The sequence below is a fragment of the Periplaneta americana genome, chromosome 16 (genome assembly GCF_040183065.1).
Source record: "Periplaneta americana isolate PAMFEO1 chromosome 16, P.americana_PAMFEO1_priV1, whole genome shotgun sequence".
Taxonomy (NCBI): domain Eukaryota; kingdom Metazoa; phylum Arthropoda; class Insecta; order Blattodea; family Blattidae; genus Periplaneta; species Periplaneta americana.
The window spans coordinates 85,408,126-85,431,806 of NC_091132.1; the positions used below are offsets into that span (position 1 = coordinate 85,408,126).

The 23,681-nt window shown below is 35.9% G+C and overlaps 1 long non-coding RNA gene across 2 annotated transcripts; it reads right to left on the minus strand.

Annotated features, from left to right (window-relative positions):
- Positions 1-16,759: 16,759 nt before the first annotated feature.
- Positions 16,760-20,117, minus strand: LOC138716551 (uncharacterized). 2 transcript variants are annotated; one of them, XR_011336681.1, is made up of 4 exons: positions 19,996-20,117; positions 19,435-19,552; positions 18,854-18,983; positions 16,761-17,008 (listed from the first exon to the last, which is right to left on the minus strand). It is a non-coding gene; the product is annotated as an uncharacterized lncRNA (long non-coding RNA). The 2 variants fall into 2 exon arrangements; XR_011336680.1 differs by lacking the exon at positions 19,996-20,117 and having other exon boundaries at positions 16,760-17,008; positions 19,435-19,787.
- Between the last annotated feature and the right edge of the window lie 3,564 nt (positions 20,118-23,681).

The following is a 23,681-nucleotide window of genomic DNA, read 5'->3' on the forward strand; positions in this document are numbered from 1 at the left end:
TTGACATGGATCTACTATTAACTAAACTTCGAGTGTTAAATTTTTCTGACAGCGTTATCGCCTGGATGCACTCCTACCTCACTGGCCGCCAGAAGCGTGTTGTCTTTAATAATCGGTTCTCCTCCTGGCCGACAGAAGAGTCAGGATTTCTCCCGGGTTCGGTATTGGGTTCATTGCTTTTATGTCTCTATATTAACGATATCCCAAAGTCATTTAAATATTGCAGATATCATATTTATGCAGATGACGTTCAATTACACATTTCCGCCAATCCTGATAGGCTGTATTAATAGACCCAATAAAGATCTCGAATCCGTTTCATCTTGGTCTTAACAATTCGGACTTAACTTAAATACAGATAAATCACAGGCTATCTTATTTTCGAATGAAAGATTAATCCCCGATATTAATAAGCTGAACCTTCCTCCTGTGACTCTGAATAAAGCGATCATTCTATTCATACGAAAACAAAAACACACACAAGATCGCATCCTCATTCAGAAAACAGAAATACAACATAGCATACAGAACAGAAAACACACTACAAAGACATCTCAACACACAAACAACACAAACAAATAAATACAACCACACAGGCATATACAAACTCACATGCAATAGTTGCGACAGTTTCTATATTGGACAGACAGGCAGATCATTCCAAACTCGATACAAAGAACACATTAACGCAATAACCAGAGGACAATATATCTACATATGCCGGACACATAACTAATGCTAACCACACATACAATAACATAAATACAGATATGGAAATCCTACACATACAACCCAAAAACCAAAAACAACACACTAGAACAATATGAAATATACAGACACACTAAAACACACCCTAATCAAATTCTCAACACACTGATCAATTTCAGAACGCACACACTATTTGACAAAACTCTTCATCACACGAACGCACCCACACAACAGGCAGCGAAGTTGAGATAGCGCCGAGATCTAGTAGGCTCTGAGGATGGTGTCAAGTAACACCGAAACAGCCGTAAGCCACACATGCTTACATAATTAACACGAGTAAGATCGCCATTTAATCAATTATTTACATTCGATTCATTTCAACTGTAAAAAACCTGGGAGTTCATTTTGAATCTAACCTTACCTGGGACACGCATATCAAACACACATGCAAGAAAGTATTTTTCACTCTTCACTCATTAAAAAGATTGTATCACTATCCAGCTGAATTAAAGCAGACGTTTGTACAGACTCTTATTATGCCTCATTTCGATTATTGTGACGCTTTATTCAGTGATCTCAGGGTGGATTTATCCCAGAAACTGCAACGTGTTCATAATGCGTGTCTTCGTTTCATTTGTAGTGTCCGCTACTACGATCACATTTCGCCTTCTTTCGATAAATTGTTGTGGCTCAGGTTAAATGAGAGGAGAAAGTTACATTCCCTTTCTCTCTTATACCGAATTTTGCACACCTCTACTCCCTCTTACTTATCTGTCCGATTCCACAGTCTTTCTCGGTATCATAACTTAAATACTTGGTCACAATATGATAACACGCTAGAAATACCACTCCACACATCTCTTTATTCTTCATCTTTCACTGTTGCTACTTCTCGTCACTGGAATCTCTGCCGCCTGAAGTAAAGAGCTGCCGAACTTTAATTCCTTTAAATGTAAATTAGAAAAATATCTTCTGACGAGTTGCCAGACCTAACGCGTTGCAAATATTTAATAGAATGTATTTCACTGTATTTATTTTTATTTTATTTTTTTATTGTGTAATCATGTAAATCGTGTTTATTTATCACTTAACGCCAATATGTATCCCACGGTGTTGTTTTTCATTATTAATCTATTTTTGTGTACATTTTATTAAATTGTCGGTTTCTGGTTTAATTATGTGAATCCTACTTAATTGTAATCTAATACTAATATGTATACTAATGTGTTTATTTCTATTTTTACTGTGTACATTTTTTATTGAATTATCGGCTTCTGTTTTTATGTGATTCGTATTTGATTCTAACAACATTAATATGTGTATTCCACTATGTTTATTATTATTTTATGAGGTAAATTTGTATGTAACTACCTCTTTTGATCTCATTATGTACCTAAATTTTATCAGTATGTAATTACTTAATTCCGATCCAGTTGTATGTTCAACTATGTAAGCAAGTTTTAATCCTGGTTGAGTGTAAGAGAAGGCCTTACGGCCTTAACTCTGCCAGGTTAAATAAAGCCATTATTATTATTATTATTATTATTATTATTATTATTATTATTATTATTATTATATATATGAGGGGCTCACAACAAGAGTGGACCAAGTCCATCAGTGGTCAGTTTGTGGATTAATACAATCTCGGATGAAGAAAACTTAGATTTATTCATTGCCATAACAAACTCATTTGTTACTCCACAGAGGGCAGCATTTCCTATGGAAAGTGAAGGTTGCTAAAAGTGAGCCAGGAACTTTAAGACTCAGTTTCTCAAAATTATTCCAGAAGGACTTGGTCCAGTCTGGTTGTGAACCCCTCATATTATATTTAAGTCAACTGCCATTATACAAGGAGCGCACTCAACTGAGTGACTTGGTGGCCGGGATTCCACAGTATATGCACTGTTGGGCAAAGAATCTACATAAAGTTTTGTTTCTCCTCTAATAATAATTGTTACCATAACAGATAAATTCTGTACGACCAAAAATTAATCTTTACATAGAGCTAAAGATGCTTGGTGAGCTATAAAAATGAATAATTAATCATTAAAACCACAGTGAAGCTTGGTGAAACAGGCCATTAGACATACAGAACGTGACAGTAAACTATTTTCTTTTAATGACGCCATATACAGTGAGGTTAGTTGGGGACGCTCGGGTTTTGCAGGAGCCGTTCCCCGCCAAGAGATTGCATGATCACCGGGAATAGTGCGTCCGCATTCTCGGCGCGCTAGCAAAGAGTGACATTGCACTTTCGCTTTAGTAGTGTCATGTTGTATTCTGAGAAGTAAGTTGGCAGTCAAAGTTGTAACCTTAAGGGTCGATTTCTAAAACACGGACGAAATCGTGGTTCCAAACCACGCGCCACGGCTTTTGAACCGCGATCGAGATCTGAATCCTAATGCTATTTCTAAAACGAAGTCAAGACGCGGTTAGAGAAGAAACCGAGGTTCGTGGGTTTTATATATTGCAACGCAGCTAAGAATCGATTTTTATTCCTCCTACACAGTCGATATTATAAATAAATGAACATCGGGATTAATATTTTTATTGAATTGCAGTAAGTCACGTTCTTTTGTTCTCAGCTAAGGTGTTTCGGCCTACAGAGGAAGGCAATTGATGACATTGTTCTTGCAGCTCTGAGAGGATCAATATTTATACTCTTCAACCATCTCTACGGTCAACAATGATCTTCAACTAATTAATTAGTACCTACTTATTTATTCAGTCATTTCTTGTCGTTGTTGTAAGACTCCCTTCAACTTAAACATATGTATGTTATTTATACTTCCAACTGCCTATTGCATAATATGCTCTGTCTTTGTGGCAGCCTGTTAATACAGGGAGCTGTTATCGTTTAGGGAAATAAATAAATATTTAGGGAATATACGTGCGTTTAAAATACTAGCATTACTTAGTATTTAATTGGCAACGGATTTTTAGGTACCAGAATGATATTACCCAAATAATTAGCACAAGTCGAGCGTTTATGTTGTAGTTTATCGTTTGTTCTATCAACATTAACTAACTGAAAACACGGTTCTTAGGAATTAGAACCTAAATTTTAACTGGATTAAAATTCCAATTGAAACTAAAATGTAGTATGGTTCTGTTTTCACATTAAGCTAGTAGGGCCTACTACGTGGAGAGCCCCAGTAGCATAAAACTTAAAATAAGAAGACAAAATCATGTTTGCTTCATATTCTTGTAGGCTCACAACATTTCCGATTATTAAATGAAATGTCTAAAACTACTGTAAAGACTAAGAATTAAGATATATCGTCCTAAAGGCATAAAAGTATAATTAATATAAAATATTATCTTACTTCCCTGAAAGCAACAAGAAGATGTAAAAAAATTGTCAACCTACCGCCTCTTCCATTACGTTGCAGATTATTATTTAGCATTCTTGCTAAATTTTGCGTTGCTTTCTTCGAAAATCGAAATATTCGCCAGAAATTATCGTCGTTATATAGTTACAAAGGATTATTCCTCTCTTTCTCATCACTCTAATCCGGACATTTAATACTCGTAGATACAAATTTTCCTTTGATAATCATTCAGCTGATCCACTACCTCGATCTTGTACACATGAAGCCGTGGTTTTAAACCTGCCCCAGCCGTGGTCTCTGCTTCAGACCATGGTTTCGAGCTGTGGCTCAGAAAAATGAAAAAAAGACCTCGTTTTATAAACCCAAACGCGGTTTAAAGCGGTTTCGTGAACTTTAAACTTGAGACAAACAAGTATATGCAATCATGTTGAGTAAGCCATAAAATTAAACAAAACACTATAACTAACCAAACTTCATCACAGATACTTAAAATGAGAACCATTCACAGCCAAAAAGTATCCCAGTCTATCACAATACAGCCTTTGTCTTGTTTCTTCTTCTACTGCAGTTATATACAGCACACATGGTCGTGGTCGTGGTCGTGGTCTAGAACTCGTTTTAGAAATCAAGGTTTAAGTTAAGTTTAAAGTGTTCTGTGTAGGCTATTGTTGTAATGACTTATTCATTGCGTGAACGTACTTATTTATACAATATGTAGGGCCTACATACAGAAACGAAAATTTTGTGCGGCGACAAAACGCTAATTTCGGGAAAAGTTTCCAGAAAGACCTGTTCTAGCTGTCAGTACAGTAAGACTTCAAAAGAAATTCATGCGGACAGGTTCGGTAAACGATTAAAAACCGAAAAGAGAACGCCGTGTTCTGCCGGAAGAGAAATTAGATTGGTGAAAGACTGAACACACCTTTCAAAAATCCTTCAGACTTTTTGCGCAGGAAACTGGTATAAGTAAAAGTTCTGCTCGTGTAGCGTCAATATTACTTGAATTAAGGTCCTAGAGAATGCAAGAAATCCACACTCCATAAACGAACTTAAAACAGAATATAAGAGAGATGCAACAAATTCTATCAATGCTGAAGAACTTGCGAGAGTGACTGCAAATTTCATAAAAGGATGTCAAATGTGTGCTTCAGTAAATGGAGGACATTTTGAGCAACGAATGTCAGCTTGGTAAATACTGTAAATTTTAAGCATTGTAACAGTAGGGTTGTAGGCCTAAAAGTGCCGGAGACGCGCGCGTGTTCCTCGCGGTAACCAACACATTGATAGCCTGGCCGACTCCAGACGAAAACTCGAACGCCCCCAACTAATCTCACTGTATTAAAATTTACATATTCCGAATTTCCATAAAATGTTACGTATGAATGCGTAGAAACTTTATACATTCTCCCGTTTCTTGTCTCCTAATTATTTATGAAACTTGTTTCGTGAACTTTAAACTTGAGACAAATAAGTATGTAAAATCATGTTGAGTTAGGTCATAAAATTAAACAAAACTACTAACTAACCAAACTTTATCACAGATACGTAAAATGAGAACCATTCACAGCCAAAAAGTATCCCAGTCTATCACGATACATCCTTTGTCTTGTTTCTTCTTCTACTGCAACTGCAGCACACACAGGAGAGTTTTTTCTTTCCCCCTGGCTATCATCTCCATATGAAACACGTGGAAAGCAGACGAAATTGTACAATGGAGGGCACTTCTTAAATGGCTGCCGTATTTCGTCTTGACACCACTCGCTGTACAAGCCAAGCTAGCCTCTCTATAAACTTTCTAATTCGTTGGTTAACATCAACGAGTTGGTTAAAATAAATACTTTGTTCCAGTACAAGACCACCGTATAGGGAATTTTAAGTTTGGACACTTCGCGTCGGTACCTTTGATGTAGCATGATTGATTTCAATGACCTTCAAACCAGCTTGAGCGTGATAATAATCCGTGGCGCTATAGCCCGTGAAGGGCCTAGACCGATCAGCCGGCTGCTGGCCTCACGCCCACATGCCGAAGCAGAGGTGGACGATCATCCAACCAGAATGGAGGTATCGTGTGGTTAGCACGATGATCCCCCCAGCCGTTATAGCTGGTATTCGCAACCGGATTTCGCTACCTATCGTAGCTCTCCAAGTGCATCACGATGCTGGGTGAGCACAGCTCCCATACACTGGCCGAAATTTCATGAGAAAATTTCCTCCCCCATGAGGACTCAAACCAGCGCGCATTCCGTAACGCGAGTCCTAGGCAGGATGCCTTAGACCGCGACGCCACGGCGCGGGACAGCTTGAGCGTGAGATTCTGCTTTTTCCCTAGAGTTGGCGCTGACATTACACCAGCTAGCAGTCGACACAGCGGAAATATAACACATACACTTAATACATTTAGGTACATTATGTACTCAAAGAAAATAAATTGGACCGATGAAATAATAAATCCGTAATTGACTGAAATGTCTAGACTCTAGAGTCCCTTTATATAATGAGAGTTGAGACGTTGACCTCAACAACAATTAAAATAGGTAATGATTTGATAGCGCTGAAAATGGAAAAACAAAACTCCTATGAGAAGTAAAACCATATGGCTCTATATTGCATACAAATATTAAACGAATTTGATACATAATTTTGTAATATATTGCAGTATTTTATAATATAATTTATTACACTGGTCAACAACCATTTTGCGCCAGACATAAAACTAACAAATTCTTAACTAATTTCGACCTCCTGAATTAAAAAATAACAATCAAAATGTTCCATCAGTTCGGGTTTTCGAGATGCACAATATAATTCAGTTTATATGCATTCTATTTTAAAAAATCACCGTATTTCGTGTGTAACTATTTTGTTTTACAAATATGACGACCCATTATGCGAAAACAATATTAGTATAAGTAGGCCACCATGTTAGAAGCACTTTTAGAAACGGAAATTATTTTATTGCCCTTTTACGAGTCTATTTGGAGAGGGAGGAAACAGGTTCGCGGTATGAATTCGCTTGAGTTTGCCTGATTTTACTTGAGATGTGCATTTCTTTTACTGTGAGCTTTAATGACATTACTGTAGTTTATATTTTGTTCTCTCATGTGGTTATGCAACGCATGCAGAGATGACCTAGCCATGATGAAGAACGGGAGAGAGGAATTGAAGGCACTAAGTGAAGAAATAAGCCTAATACGTTCAAGCATCCAGGAAACGATTGCTACGGAAATACGAAAGGCCTTAAAAGAGGTTATAAATATACGGCCAACAGTTATTGCAAATACAGGGATAAAGCAGAGAGAGAATAAGAAGCAAGCCCCAGAACCACCGGAGAGAAAAGAAGTGACCACAGAAGAGAGAGACAATGAAACTAATCACCAAGCACTGGATCTATTGGGAGAACAGGAACCGGTAGGAAATACGTGCAGCGAGTTACAACAAGCACCTTCCCCAGAAACCGAGTATAGTAGGGCTGCAGAAGAAGGGACTTCATCAATAGATGACACAGAAGAAAATCCAGAGCAGGAAGACCCAACCCGAAGAGGATGGAACGTTGTTGCAAGAAGGAAATCAAAGGAAACGCCACTGAGCACAAACACAAATCTGCCTCGGGATGTAGGCAGTAACCGCGATAGTAATGAATACATCATTGGAGGAGCCAAGCATGGGGCTAGCAGAATACAAGCCGCACAGCAAGAAGATGACAACAACCGCGGGGCTAATGGACACATAATTAGAGGATCTAAACAAGGTACACACAGACTACAAGCAGCAGAGAGAATGGGATGGTTGTACATAGGAAAATTAAGTAAAGAAACGACTAGGCAGGACATCCTAGAATACATGGCTGAAAACGGGTTCACCAGCAGGATCATCTGCGATATGGTGAGCGACGGAGAAGTAAGCAGAGCCATCAAGATAGGTATTCCCCTACAAGATATAGAGCGCGTGCATAATGAATCATTCTGGCCGACTAACATAATGTGTCGGCCCTTTCGTCAGCCATGGAAGTACCGAGGTCGGAGAATACAATATTAAACTCATGAACTGGAATGTAGAAGGACTAAGAGGAGTACTAAATACGATGCCAGAAAATATATTTAGTGACTACGACGTGTGTATACTAACAGAGACATTTGTAACAGAAACAACCATAGTAAACGTAGAAGGTCACTACAATGTGCATACATTTGCGACTCAGGAACTCAGAGGGAGACCAGCGGGAGGAGTAACTTGCCTGCTAAAGGCAACCATGTCACCGTTCAAAGTGATAACCAATAGCGATAATTTAATAATGGTCAAGGCAGCATTAGGAACAATAATTGGTGCATATTTCCGACCAGAGTGCAGTGCAGTAGACATAATAGAAAACTTAGGTCAAGCACTGAACAACGCACCCCGAACAGACCGCATAATTTTGGCGGGGGATCTTAACTGCAATATAGAGAAACAAAACAGGAAATCAGAGCGAGTGCTGGAATACCTGCAAAGTGAGGGGCTACAGTTAGTGAACAATAGGGAGTGGACATATATATATATATATATATATATATATATATATATATATATATATATATATATGTCATAACGGAGGGAGCTGCATAGACCTAATATTCACACGCGGCTATGATGTATTAAATACCAGCACACTGGTTAATACACAGATCAGGAAGCACCTGCCTGTAAGAGCAACACTGGGAAACGCAGTTAGTAAAATTACGAGCATCAGAAACACGGAGAAATCAGACAGGAAACTGGATCTGGAAAAGCTACACGCAACAGCACATGTGCTCAATGGCATACAGGAAGACATCTGCAAAGGAAGCATAGATAGAGCACTAAAAGAGATTGAAGATTGGATTAAAGCAGCCATGCCTGAAAAGAGGAAACGGAGATCAAAAATATGGTTTGATAAAGCATGCTACAAAAGCAGGTCAGAGACCATATCATCCCTACATCGAGTTCGGAAAGAAAGGACCGAGGAAGCATTGCAAGCATACCACTCATCAAAGAAACAATGTAAGGAGCTATTGAGACAGAAAAGAATAGAGTATAAGGAGAAACAACACCAAAAAAATGATAGAGGATATAGAGGTTGATCCATACAAAGCTATACGTACGCGGCAACCTAGATTCTCAGCAGATATTCCGATACAGACGTGGGAGAACCACATAAAAGATACAATATGCCAGAGAGAAACGAGACCCTTGAAATGCAATGATGAGACGATAAACAAGGAACCCCCATTTGAAGTAGACGAAATAGATAGAGTTATTGCTACAGGAAGAAACAACAGAGCCCCAGGTCCAGATGGAATATGTAATGAACACCTGAAAATGGCAGCACCTATTCTGACGGAAACATGGACAGCCCTGCTGAACAAATGCCTGGAAGAAGGAGAAATCCCCGAAGAACGGAGAAAATCCAAGCTGAAACTTCTATATAAGGGGAAAGGGGATACCAACAATCCAGATTCATACAGAGGGATTGCACTGGAGTCCGCAGGACTTAAAGTTCTTACCAGAGCCATTGCCAACAGAGTAATCAGACGGATAGAACCACTTCTCCCAGAAGAACAATTCGGCTTTAGACCGAAGAGATCGACCCTGATGGCTGTGAGCAATCTTCTGCAGGAAATACAGAATGCAATTACAGAAAAGCAGATGAAGTTATATGTTCTGTTTATCGATTATCAGAAGGCGTTAGACTCAGTGAATCGGCAACTACTTGTGACAAAACTAGAGGATATGCTTGGACGATCAACCCTAACAAGACTCATTGGAAATATAATGGCAGAAAATTACATCCAGATAAACGATAGTGTGGGCGAATCAAACTGGATCAATAAAAAAAACGGCGTATTACAGGGCGATCCTATGAGTCCAATATTGTTCAATATACTAACGCACGAAGTGGGAATGGCAATAAAAGCAAACACCAAATCGAGTATATACATATACGCTGATGACATGGCACTAGCGTCAGAGAATGTTGAGGACCTCCAGAAAGCCACGGACATACTAGGGAAGTGGGCGGCAGAAAATGAAATGAAGATAAATGAAGATAAGACCGATCTTGTATTTAGAAGGGGAGGAAGAGTTACGGAGAGAGAGAGAATAATGTGTAATGGGAAAATAGTCAACCGAAAGAGTACCTTCAAATATTTGGGAGTAACAATACAAACAACAGGGACGACATTCGCTGTGCACTTAAAAGAGAAACAAATAGCCGCAATAAGTAGCATCAACAGTATTGGAAATCTCTCAGATATGTCCATGAGCTCAGCGATGAAACTTTTTGAAGCTAAAATCTGGCCTACCTGCACATACGGTCTGGAAATGATATGGGAATATCTAAGCGAAAAACAAATGAGAAATCTGGAAAGTATAAAATCAAGATACTTGAAGAGGGCACTCGGACTCTCCAAATACTCATTGTCAAGGTACGCATACGAGTTAGCGCGGGAAACTTTCTTTCTGGACGACTTAAGACTGAGGATGCTACTACCAGCCACGGAGAGCTACAAGAATGTAGTGGAAGAAAGAAGACAGAAACGGAAGGAGATCACAGAGGATTTCTACCATAGACAAATAAATAGAAAGACCCCCAACTCAATGCATTACCTTCGACACTAGAGCTCTATATAGACAGAATACCGCAACTGTCTTCCCTACCGCTTGCCGACAATGCGGCGCTCTGATTGGTTCACGTGACCTCGCGCGCTTCTCTGGACCCAAAGCCCGCTAGTAGTAGCATAAGAAAACCATTGAATTCAGTTAAATACCAATTTTCTTCTTAGTTTAAAGGCAGTAAAATGCCACAATGTTATGCATATGGATGTTACACAAGGCAAGAGAAAGGTATACATCTTTATCGGATACCTCAAGGGCAGAGAGATAAGAAAAGAAGAAAAATTTGGGTGGCAAGAATAAACCACGTCTCCATTAGAAAGTAAATTATCATACTAAGTACGAATTATATAAGAAAAAGGTAATATAAAATGGACAAACTTACAGTGGAGCTCTGTACTGCTGTATACTAATATTTCTATAATTTCAGTAATTGCATGCACAGCTATGAAAATAATACTTTATCATTTCTATCATGGAGGAAGTTGCTGTTACCTCGTCTGACAAATTTCTCTGAAGTTGGGGAAAATTGAACAAACTTGAATTCTCTGTCTGGTGCAACATCCAGGCGATGACGGTATTCTGATTTTTTTCTTTGTCACCTTTATTGTTTTTATTAGCCACCGATCCATAGAAATGGCACTGTACGAAAATTAATAAACTTAATATTTCATAAGTTTATTATGCTAGAAACTGTAGCCACACAGTTTTTCGTACACACTTTACACAGATTTTTAACACAAACACATGGATGAATATTAATAACTAATAATGACATTTTTTGTCATGAAACCCTATGCGCTTTTCCCTACAAAAGGATCCACTTTCACTGTTCGAAAAACGTATACTTAACATTTCGCACTAACTTAACACAAACTAATGTAAAACAGTCGAGGGTGACTGAAGCTGTCAGACAAAAAAAAAAAAAAACTGACGTTTAAAGTTAAAGTAGTACTGGAGAAGGATTTTAGAAAGCTGAAGAACAAAAATAATCTTTATTTTGAAAGGAAAATTGACACATGTAATATTCTTGAAAATAGGCCTAAAACCTTTGTTACACGTGCACTTAGAATTGGGAGAGAAATAAAACCATAAAAACGAGACATGACGGTCTCACAAGTTCAATGAAAAGAAAGAAAAACGGCAAACCTTGCCCTTCAACATTTCGGAAAAGTAGAGACTTTCATTCTGTATAAAAAAAGGAGTTACCCATTTTTAAAGTTATTGTTTTCGTTCGTTTTAGAAATTCGGTGTCCATCATTCTTCCACCGTGGCTGTTTGAGGATCACTAGAAGAAAAAAACATTACTTGAGCTCTAAAAATTAGTTTCCTTTTAACATCTCTCTTTAGTTACTGCTTACGGAAGGTCAATCTTTTATGACTCTGCCTTTCCGAATACTGTATTCAACAAAACTCTTCCCCTTTTACGATCATGTATGCCACATAGCGAAGAGGAGATTTTCAATGTAAAGTTACAACACATTATTGACCAGTATAACTAAAAACTATCCTCTAAATAAGTCTCCGAACATATTACAGATATTCCTAAATGAAACGAAACAAAATATTATTTTGTTATTAATTAAAAGGGCATGATAAATCGAGAAGTAGTGCAAAGTGTGGTAGTAGAAGTGTTGGAATGAGAGAGGCAGTTCGAACTTTGAAGTAATTTAGGTCCCATTATAAATATTACAATGTTAAAATTGACAATATGGATGGAAGAACTCAGGAGCCAAGAGCTACCGAACTTTATTTTCTTTTAAATGGAAATTAGAAAAATATATTATGATGAGTTGCCAGACCTAACGCGTTGCAAATATTTAATGCAATGTATTCCACTGTATTTATTTTTATTTTTTGTTTCTTATTTTTATTGTGTAATCATGTAAATCGTGTTTATTTGTCACTTTACAGCAATATGTATCCCACTGTGTTGTTTTATATTATTTATTATTATTATTAGTCTATTTTTTATTGCGTACATTTTATTCAATAGTCGGTTTCTGCTTTAATTATGTGAATCTTACACGTAATCTAATATTAATATGTATTCCAACGTGTTTATTTTTATTTTTACTGTATACATTTTTTATCGAATTATCGGCTTCTGTTTTTGTGTGATTAGTATTTGATTCTAATAACATTAATATGTATTCCATTATGTTTATTTTTATTTTATGACGTAAAGGTTTATGTAACTAGTACCTCTTTTGATTTCATTGTGTACCTAAATCGTATCAGCATGTAATTACTTAATTCCGATCCAGTTGTTGTTCAGCTATGTAGGGAAGTTTCAATCCTGGTTAAGTGTAAGAGAAGGCCTTGCGGCCTTAACTCTGCCTGGTTAAATAAAGCCATTATTATTATTATTATTATTATTATTATTATTATTATTAAACCATAGTAAAGTGTAATTTCACCTATGAACTATTGTAAAGATTGATTTATGAAAATATGAGAATTTTAACTAAATTTTTTATTAGTGCATTTTTTTTTTTACTAATTTTCTCATAACTGCATTTTTAGCTAAGCACTTCTTCCATCAATCTCGACAATTAATGCTAGCCTTAGAAACATATTTCAGGCAACGCATTGAGTGACCGAAAATGGCCATGATTATAATAATTTTATATTCGAGTACCGGTATTTGCTTCAAATAATTTTATTTCAATGTTCTAATTTATTTATCTAAAAGTTTGTGTTTGCTTTAAAAATAAATGTACTAAAATTACTAAAATATTGAGCTTTTATTGTAGAATATTACAAACAAATATGAAAGTAAAGAGTTCCACTGCAACTGAATAGGCCAGCCACCTTATTTCATGTATTCTGTTCGATATTGTATGTAAATAACTACCATCAAACTACATAATATACTTCTTAAAATTCTACTTGTAAAACAAGAGTGTTATGGTCTGCCTGAGTTTCCTAGTTCACAACATATCATGGAATAATACTTGCAGTACGCCTACACTATATATTTGCTCTCCCTTCTTGCCAGAGCTGATACACGAATAACATGTATTTGCAACGCTTCTAATTGAGATATTACATTTAAAGTTCATAGTGTCATGCGTGAGACATTTAGCTACATGTCAGTATATTTACAATTATTATCAGTGCCCTAGAATGGAATTTACAGCATAAAAACTGAGAGAGCGCGTCAATTTCCCTATTCCAGCAATGTTAACAGAGCGAGCACTTGGGTCCACCGTCGACCTTTGCGGTACTCTGACGCGACGTCGAGACACTTGGCGGCAAAACATCGGAACTACATCTCGTTACACATAGCGGCAGAATGCGGAACTACACCCCTTGTTATACGGCCCGATCGGTATTACAGGTATCCATTATGCCAACATTAGAGCACGATCAGTACTGCAGATACCTATTATACCAACACATACTGGTATTTTTCATATCGCCAAAGGAGTGTGTAATGGTTTATCAGTTTAAGTAACATGTTTAACCACAATATTTATATCACATTTTTGTTTTAACATGTGAATATAAATATAATGGTTGAACATGAAACTGAAAACCATTAACACACTCCCTCTTTTAACACCATCATTTAACCCTTTTATTAAATTAATTTATCAAATTTGACTAATAAAAGTTTTTGCATCTTCTAGATCAAATATGTAATTGAGATACAGGAAGCGAATAGGATAGGATACTTCTCTCCAAAACACCTTAAGCACTATTTTTAAATAATGTTATGTATCATGTATTGGAAAATAAAAACAAAGATTGACTTTGGAATATTGACTTCGAAGTTATTATTGGTCAGTTATATAATTATAATTTGCTCTTAATTTTTTTATGTCAAACATTAGCTCGAAAATAGTCATAAGATGTTTTGCTGTGACATAGTACAACGCACGTTCATAAACATTTATAAAACACCACTTTATTTGTTTTACACCGTCAGAGCTGAACATCTATTTTTAAAAGTAACTGCCATTAGTTTAATATATGGATATTAAAAATCTAAGTAATCAATAATCACCACTGATAAAGAATACAAAGAAAACCATTTGTCTACAACAGACATAAAATTAACTTAGACTTTTAATAAAAACACCATTAAGAAATACAAGTAAAAAAATTATTTTTCATTCTCTGATGTATAGTTGATTTAAAACACTGAACATATTAGAAAAAGTGCAATACAATTTATTAGAGATAAGTCTATACTTCGCAACATTTCCTAATTTTGAGCTTTGATACTGAGTGTTTGATTTGGTTGTGGCCCCATTGCTCAAAATATGTTGTTGTTGTATTCTAATGCCAGGGGTTTGACAAAGTCATTTGACCTCTTGCACTCCAATATTTTTCGAAGATATTATCATGGCCAGCCACTGAAGCACAGATTTTGAGGTGTTCCGAATCCATTTCTTGGTTTGAGTTGCACAGTGGGTAGTTAGGGGACTGATATATTCCAATTCTATGCAGGTGTTTGTTTGGCCAGACAGTCATGGCCTGTTGCCAATCTAAATGCAGCTACAGACGATTTTCGTGGTAAATCGGGAATTAACTGTGGATTATGATGCAGAGAGTTCCATTTTTTCCCTTGAGATTTGTGTTATCAAATTTTGTTTGTTGAAGTCTAAGTATGTAGGGTAGAGTTAATAAATCTTTTCACAGAGTAATACGTAGATTTAGTAACAGGTCTGTAAGTAGCAGTGCTGCCCTTCTTTGCTAAAGCATCAGCATTCTCGTTTCCCAGGATTCCACAATGGGATGGTATCCACTGGAATACAATTCTTTTATTGAGTGATATTAATTGAGAGAGCATTTTAGTTATTTCTGCTGTTTGAGATGAAAGTATGTATTTAGAGACCATTGATAGAATAGCTGCTTTGGAGTCTGACAATATAACTGCATTCTTAAATTTATTGATGTAGCATAGAAGATTCCTGAGACTTTCACTTATTACAATGATTTCTCCGTCAAAACTTGTTGCTCCATATCCAAGAGATCTATAAAGTGAGAAGAGACAAAATATTGTACCATATTTACTCTCTTCTTAGCTGATGTTATACAAGCATTCCATTATAAAAAATTTAGTTGCTTCTGTACCATTAAAGTAGTCCCGCCCAGAAATCCGATTGGGGGACTATTTTGCTGCATAGAATTGGAATATATCAGTCTCCTAACTGTCCATTGTGCTACTCAAACCAAGAAATGGATTCGGAACACCTCAAAATCTGTGCTTCAGTGGCTGACCATGACAATAATTTTGAAAAATACTGGAGTGCAAGAGGTCAAATGACTTTATCGTCAAATGTCTGGCATTAGAAAACATCAACATATTTACTCTGGTCATGATAATATCTTTGAAAAATATTGGAGTGCAAGAGGTCAAATGACTTTATTGTCAAACGCCTGACATTAGAAAACAACAACATATTTACTCTCTAAAAATTCTAAATAATGCACCCAAATCTCACCAGTTGCAGAAGCTGCAGATTCGTATCGCTGCCACTGGATTCCCTCCTATGCCTTATAGATGACACAACTGAAATGCTCATTGTACTAGTAATTATTATTTGTATTTATATTACTATGTAATGTTAACTTAAGGTCTTAAAGATCGTTAGATTTATCATTGCCCTATATATTACAAAAATTATATTGCTCATAATGTAAAAGTCAAGTACTCTACTTTTTTTTCAGATGAATGAATGAATTCCCCTTATTTTCCTTCAATTAACTGAAGAAATCAACACATTAAACGAAATGAGATAACAATGATAATAATAATAATAATAATAATAATAATAATAATAATAATAATAATAATAATAATAATAATAACAATTCATTCTAGTACCGAGGTCATGGAAAGCAAGGGGCTCTACCTCCATGCCCCCCAAATGCCTTCTTGGCATGTTACGGGGATACCTTTACCTTTTACCTTTAATAATAATAATAATAATAATAATAATAATAATAATAATAATATTAATAATAATAATAATAATGAAGTCCATTACCATACAGTTGTCAACAAAATTAAACACAATTTTGTTAAAAGATAAAGACAATGAATGAATCAGTCAATGAAAGAGAACAGGTTCAAATTGATGCCACAGTGAAGTGCAATGAATGAAGCAATTATGTTAGGTGGTGAAAAAGGTTAATGTAAGTAGGCTGGTGATGAAGTGGGTCGTAGTTCTTGAATGGGATACCAAGCATCCCTTGATGGAATAGCCCCTCTTATTAAGTTATATCTGAAGTCACTGTTATACTGATTACTGCGAAAATGGCTTGCACATATATAGGCCCTTCTGTAAGGATGAGGATTTTCTGCCACAGCTGCCCACATGTGGTACCTGTTACAATCAAAATTCTATTATTATCTTAAAAAAAATACACAAACCAGGGTTGGTATTGTGAATTTTATTAGTTACAACAATGTAATTTATTCGTCACAACAATAATTCCTTTCTACAATTCGCCTTAAACGCTCTCGTCAACAATTGGATTTTCACTCAACACAGTATTCGTTATAGCACTCCACCGACGACAATGACAATTTACTTGGACTAGTATGAACAACAATTAACTGTTAATCTTAACTAATATTTACAAAGCACTATTTACAAATCAGAACTATCAGTTCTCAGTTCACAGTTCTTCTATCTCAGTCACTCGAGTTCACAGTATCTCGAACCACAGACCTTCAGAGACAGTTCACTGTATTCGAACTCGGGTCCCTCCAACTGCGGTCCACTGCACTCGAACTCAGGTCCCTCCAACTGCGATCCACTGCACTCGAACTCAGGCCTTCGGATGCTGACGCAGATGCGGACGCACACTCGAGTCGAACTCCGGTTGGCTTGACTGGCTTGCTCGCTCTGGCTTACTCACTGACAGAATAACTGAAAACTCTGAAACTGAAACTGCTGTCGTTCCTTCGCGACCGTAATTTATAACTACAGCGACGTAGCCTCGAAGGTTCCACGCGTCTCTAGAGATGGCTCTCCACAGAAATCCAGAGCCCTCTCCTCTCTACCAGCACCAGATGCGCGCGCACTCTCGCTCCACTCTCTCGCCGCGTTGGCCCTTTTCCCCTCTCCGCCGCGCGCCATCCCAAGTGCTCCGCGCGATCTTCTCTCTTGCGGGACGCTGGTCGTGAGTTCGAATCTCACGTCGCTGTCACAGTATTAATTTAAATTAATGATTTAATCATGGTGTAAATAAAATAATTTTCATTTTATTTACATCAAATAATTGTTACTATTTAAATTACAGATTAAAATTATATGCACCTAACATGATTAAGATGAGAAATTAACTTCCTGAAAAAAAAAAAATATAAACTTTTTACATGTGACTGTTCTGCTGCTTCTTAAAACTATTAGCAATATATATGATTAGCAAACTTTCATCTCTGCAATGAACAAAATATTTTCTATGATGAAATATATTTTTCTTCCTATGAATTCATATAAAATTTCACCACAGAAAAATCTTTGTTTATTACAGACATATAATTCTAACACTTTCTGAAGAAATGGACAGGTTTTGAAACTTTGCTTCTCATGTGTCTTTTCCCAACTCCTAATTAAGGAGCAACAGAACACATGGTACAGGTAGTCAAGTAGAGCCTACTTTCGGAATCACCACCTAATTAAAGCACAGTATGATGCTGAGGATTGAAATGAATAGTTGTAGCTCATAACAATATTCAAAGTAAAAGTTGCACAATGCCAAACGGACTACGTATGTATTCTGAAAACACACAATGCTAAGCTCTTCTGATAAATTTATTTGTAAATATTAATCTCCCTAAATAGTTGAATTCTTTTCTAATGAATAACAAACTGAGCATAATATCTTGCCTAAGTCTAAGCTAATTATTATTATCATTAAGTGCAGGTTATTAGTGCTGTAACTCTTCATGTATTAATGGGTAAACATAGTAAATTATGTTTTATTATTAATTACTTAAAATAACACATTAACAAAATACACAATTATGTAGGAAGTAATGCACAAATTAAGTTTAAATGAATTACAAAAGAAGGCAAAAACTCATTTTAATAAACAAATATGAATTTGACAAATAATTCTCACTTAAATTTAAAAATCACTACAGTTTACCAACCCTGACTATTTACTGATGATATATAAGGATATCTTTGCATTGAGCTTATGCCAATGCCATTGCTTACCTTTTAAGCTGTGCTGCATTACTTGGCGCAGGAAACAGGAATAACCAGGTCTCCTCATTACTATCCGATTTCTGACAGTACACTGCAGCACATTCACAGTGTAAAACTCCGCCATTTGTCTTTCTATTAACTGAAACAAACCAGCAGTAGCCTAGTATCATATAATGCATTAATAACGCTACATTTCATAGAACAATTGAAGGATTGCAGTATAATCAACGTTTGTAAAATATTCCTGGAAGAATTCTATCCACGAGTCTATAAAAATAATATCCCTGGCAATTTAACTCTTTTTATTTTATCAAAATTATTCCAGTAAAGGTACTACTGTTAACTGTAAAGTCAAATTTCTAAAATATATATTTTCGGGAACAACACTTCTTTATTATTGCGTTACCAAGCTAAGGTACCCCGCCATCCTTTGGTAACGCAACTGTAAAGAATTACACCGGGAACAACATATTTAGTCATATCAGATTCTGTCCCACGAATTTTAAGATGTCTGACCAACTTAACTTAGCTATATACAAAAATAAGATGTTCGTTCATACCCAAAGTGTATATTAACTCTGTTAGCTTACCTTTAAAGCTCTTGGCGTAATTGCAGTTAGGCCTAATACACTGTTGTAATTCAACACAGAAGTCAGTTCATCATGTGGTAGTGATAGAAGGAAGGTAATCGCGTTCTGAAGTTTATCCCTGAAAACAATTACAGATCTCAGTTTAATAAACGTTTAAGATATGATGGAAGAATTCAGTTTAAATTAGAAAACATGACGGTGCAGTTAAGCTGCATCTACACGGTTCAGTTTTTCATGCTCGTACGCACGCAGTCTGGGAAGAATATTGAAAGAATCAAGTTTAAAGCGCATGTTGAATTAAGATACATTAAGATTTCCTATCTACAAGGTACGCCATATTAATATTAAAATACCAAAATACTATGTGATGGAGTGTAAAAACCGATTATAGTTTCACTGACCAAGTTCTGCAGCAGCGAAAGCTAAAATATATATTATCCTGCACATTGTGTGCACTTCCGTTATTATTAAATACCAATCTTGCAGGCATTGCTTGAATGTGTGAAGTTGAAAGAAAAGTTGAACCGTGTAGATGTAATCTCAAACATATTTCTTTCTTACCTTTAACGTTGCGAATTATTTCTTGTTGCAGGAAAGCACCAGTAACTTCTCAATTAACTCGATCTGTTCAGATTTCTTCCTTAAGCAGCCATGTTCGTCCATTCCATAATTTATACAAGATTTAAACAGAATAGGAATGCCAACATCCAACAATTGATCAACTGAACAAATGAGATTAATAGGTCATACACAGTACACTAATATGGCTACTTTGTCCTCGAACGAAAATGCAAATTAGCTATATAGTAATAGTAATAATAATCCGAATATTATAAAACTGACACATTCTGTAAATAATGGATATTAATAATATCTGTTTAAAACTGTCATATTGGCAAAACTTAAAACCAAAGAATTTTCGAAACCAAAGAGTTTTGTACTGCTAATTTTACAAACTCTGTTATCGAAATACAGCCAGCGCTGTCCTGACCACATGCGGCAAACTATGGAACATCTATGAGCATCCAACATCTATCATTTGAGTTAAACCCCCCTGCTGCTAACTGTAATGGCAGTTGACAATGTACATAAAACGTCAACATATATGCCTAACTAGGAGTAAGGCCACAAAGGGAAACACTGAAAGAGAGGAATTCGGTCCGATGCTGTGGATTGAATTCGGCGTAGCTCAGTGGTCAGAGGGCTTGGTACGTAGAACCAAGGACCCGGGTTCGATCCCCGGCGCCGGAGCGAATTTTTCTCCTCTAATATCAATTACCGGTACTATGTTTACGCATAGGTCTGATTTTATCAGTACATGAAAAGTTACAGCACTAATAACCTGCACTTCATAATATTAATAATTTGCTTCTTAGACAAGGATATTATTCAAAGTTTGTTATTCATTAGAAAATAATTCAGCTATGCAGATAGATTAATATTTACAAATAAATTTATCAGAAGAGATTAGCTTTGTGTATTTTCAAAATAAATACATAGCCCGTTTGGCATTTGTGCAACTGTTACTTTGAATATTGTTATGAGCTAGAGCTATTCGTTTGAGTCTTCAGCATCATACGACGCTTTAATTAGGTGGTGATTTCGAAAGTAGGCCCTATTTGACTACCTTTATCATGTGTTCCATTCCTCCTTAGAAGTTAAGAAAAGACATATGAGAAGCAAACTTTCAAAACCTATCCATTTTCAGAAAATGCTAGAAATATATGCCTGTAATAAACAAAGAATTTTCTGTGCTGAAATTTTATATGAATTTATAGCAAGAAAAATATTTTTCACCATAGAAAATATTTTGTTCATTGCAGAGACGTAAGTTTTTGGCATCTGAAGAGTATTTTCTAAAAATGGACATGTTAAATTTTGAAAGTTTTTTCCTCATATATATTGCTAATAGTGTTAAGAAGCAGCAGAACAGTAAGTAAAAAAGTTTATGTTTTTTTCTTCAGGACGTTAATTTCTCATCTTAGCCATGTTAGCTGCATATAATTTTAATCTATGATTTAAGTAATAATGTATGGACAATAATAAAACTGTTAAAAAGATCTATATGATACAACCATTACAACAAGAAAAGTTGGAAGACGGAAATTAAGATGGGAAGATGATGCCTTGCAGGTTATTAGAATTAGTAAAATTAGAAATTGGAAGAATTTAGCAGCAAATAGAGAAGTCTGGAAGGTCATTCTGAAGAAGGCTAAGGTTCATAATGGGCTGTCATCCTATGTATGATGATGATGATTATTATTATTATTATTATTATTATTATTATTATTTAAGTAAGTAATGTATCTGAAGTAAATAATAAAAATTATTTCATTTACATCATGATTAAATTATTAATTTAAATTAATACCAACCCTGGTTTGTGTATTTTTCGAAGATAATAGAATCTTGATTGTAACAGATACCAAATGTGGGTAGCTGTGGCAGAAAATCCTCATCCTTACAGAAGGGCAAGCCATTTTCGCAGTAATCAATATAACGATGGCTTCAGGTACAACTTAATAAGAGGGATCATTCCATCAAGAGACGGTTGGTATCTTACTCAGGAACTACAGACACCTGAGTGAACTACCATCAACTTCATTACCAGCCTATCTGCTTTGACCTTTTTCACCACCTAACCTAATTGCTTCATTCATTGCACTTCATCATGGCAGCAATATGAACCTCCAGCTTTCTCAACTGGCGAGTTTTGGGTGCACTATTTAGATATTTTAGAGGGTAAATGTGGCACAGTAACTCCAGCAATGGGGGCACAATCAAACCAAATGCTGACAGTATCTAAGCTCAAAATAAGGAAATGATGTGAAATATCGACTTATCTCTAATAAACTACATTGTACTTTGTCTAATATGTTCGTGATTTCTATTAGCTGAGCATGTGAGGCTTAAAAATACCATTTTTTTCTTCGTATATATTTCTTAATGGTGTTTTGTTGCAATTACAGTATGTCTGTTGTAGATAAATTGTTTTCTTTATATTCTGTTTCAGTGGGTGATTAATTCATTCGCAGTGTTCTGCCCAAGGGCAGGTCTTTTACTGCAAACCCAGCATTCTCCAATCTTTTCTATTTTATGTTATCCTTTTGTATCCGCATTTGATCCATTACCTCAATGTAGTCCATTATTTGATATTTTCTTCTGTCCCAAACTCTTCTCCCGTTCACCATTCCTTTTAGTGTATCCTGAAAGGTGATTATTGACTATTAATTTTTTTAACTAATAGCAGATACTTTTAGAAATATATATTCAGCTCTGATGGTGAAAAATAGATAAAAACAAATAAAGTAGAATTTAATAAATGTCTTCGACTTGTATTAAGTCAACAATGTAAAATGTAGTTATATAAATGTCCCGATCTAAATTTATGCTTTTGATATATCTGATTTTCATTTCTCTCACATTCTGCACCTACACTTTCATAATTAGATTTGATTTTATTCATTTCATATTAAATATTATGTGCAACAATTGCCAGTTACGTGAGTTATGAATAGCATGTTACGTTTTCCCCATCGTTCGATTAGTCTTTCAACACAAAGGAACGAAAAATAATTCATCAGGAGTGATTCACTTTGCCAGCCAAGCGAATCTCGTCTCGTCCGGGGTACAGAAACCCAACGCACCATCGTGAACCCTGCATAATCATGGTAAAGCCACAGTCTAGTATACACAATCACGAACTTCGTGATATATACACATATATATACATATATACATATATATATATATATAGATATATATGTATATATACGATACAATATACGAACTTCGTGACTGTATATACTAGGCTGTTATATCCACGAAGAGAGGGCACAACACGCAACAGATGTCTCCTCGAGCACTATGGTTAGGGAAGCCATAACAGCATTGGGAACTGTTCCCCAGACGTAACCTCCTGACGCCAAATATAATATGCACAAATTCGTTTATATATAGTAATGTTAGGCTACGCGTACTATTCGCAAGATATACAAATTATACTATTGTTGAAAATTTTTGGTTATATATAAAGTATATTTATTTTATACATTTACTCAGCTCATATATTTCTCTACCAAATGGCACTGAGGTAAATGATCTAATCATATAACCAAACGTAGAGGAAACTGCACTGTGTCAAAGTCCAATAATGTGAGACGCGGATAAGTAGGCCAGCATCAAGGCTTCTATACACTCAATAGGTTATCTCATTTTTCATTAGCCAATGAAATGGTTAATTGGCT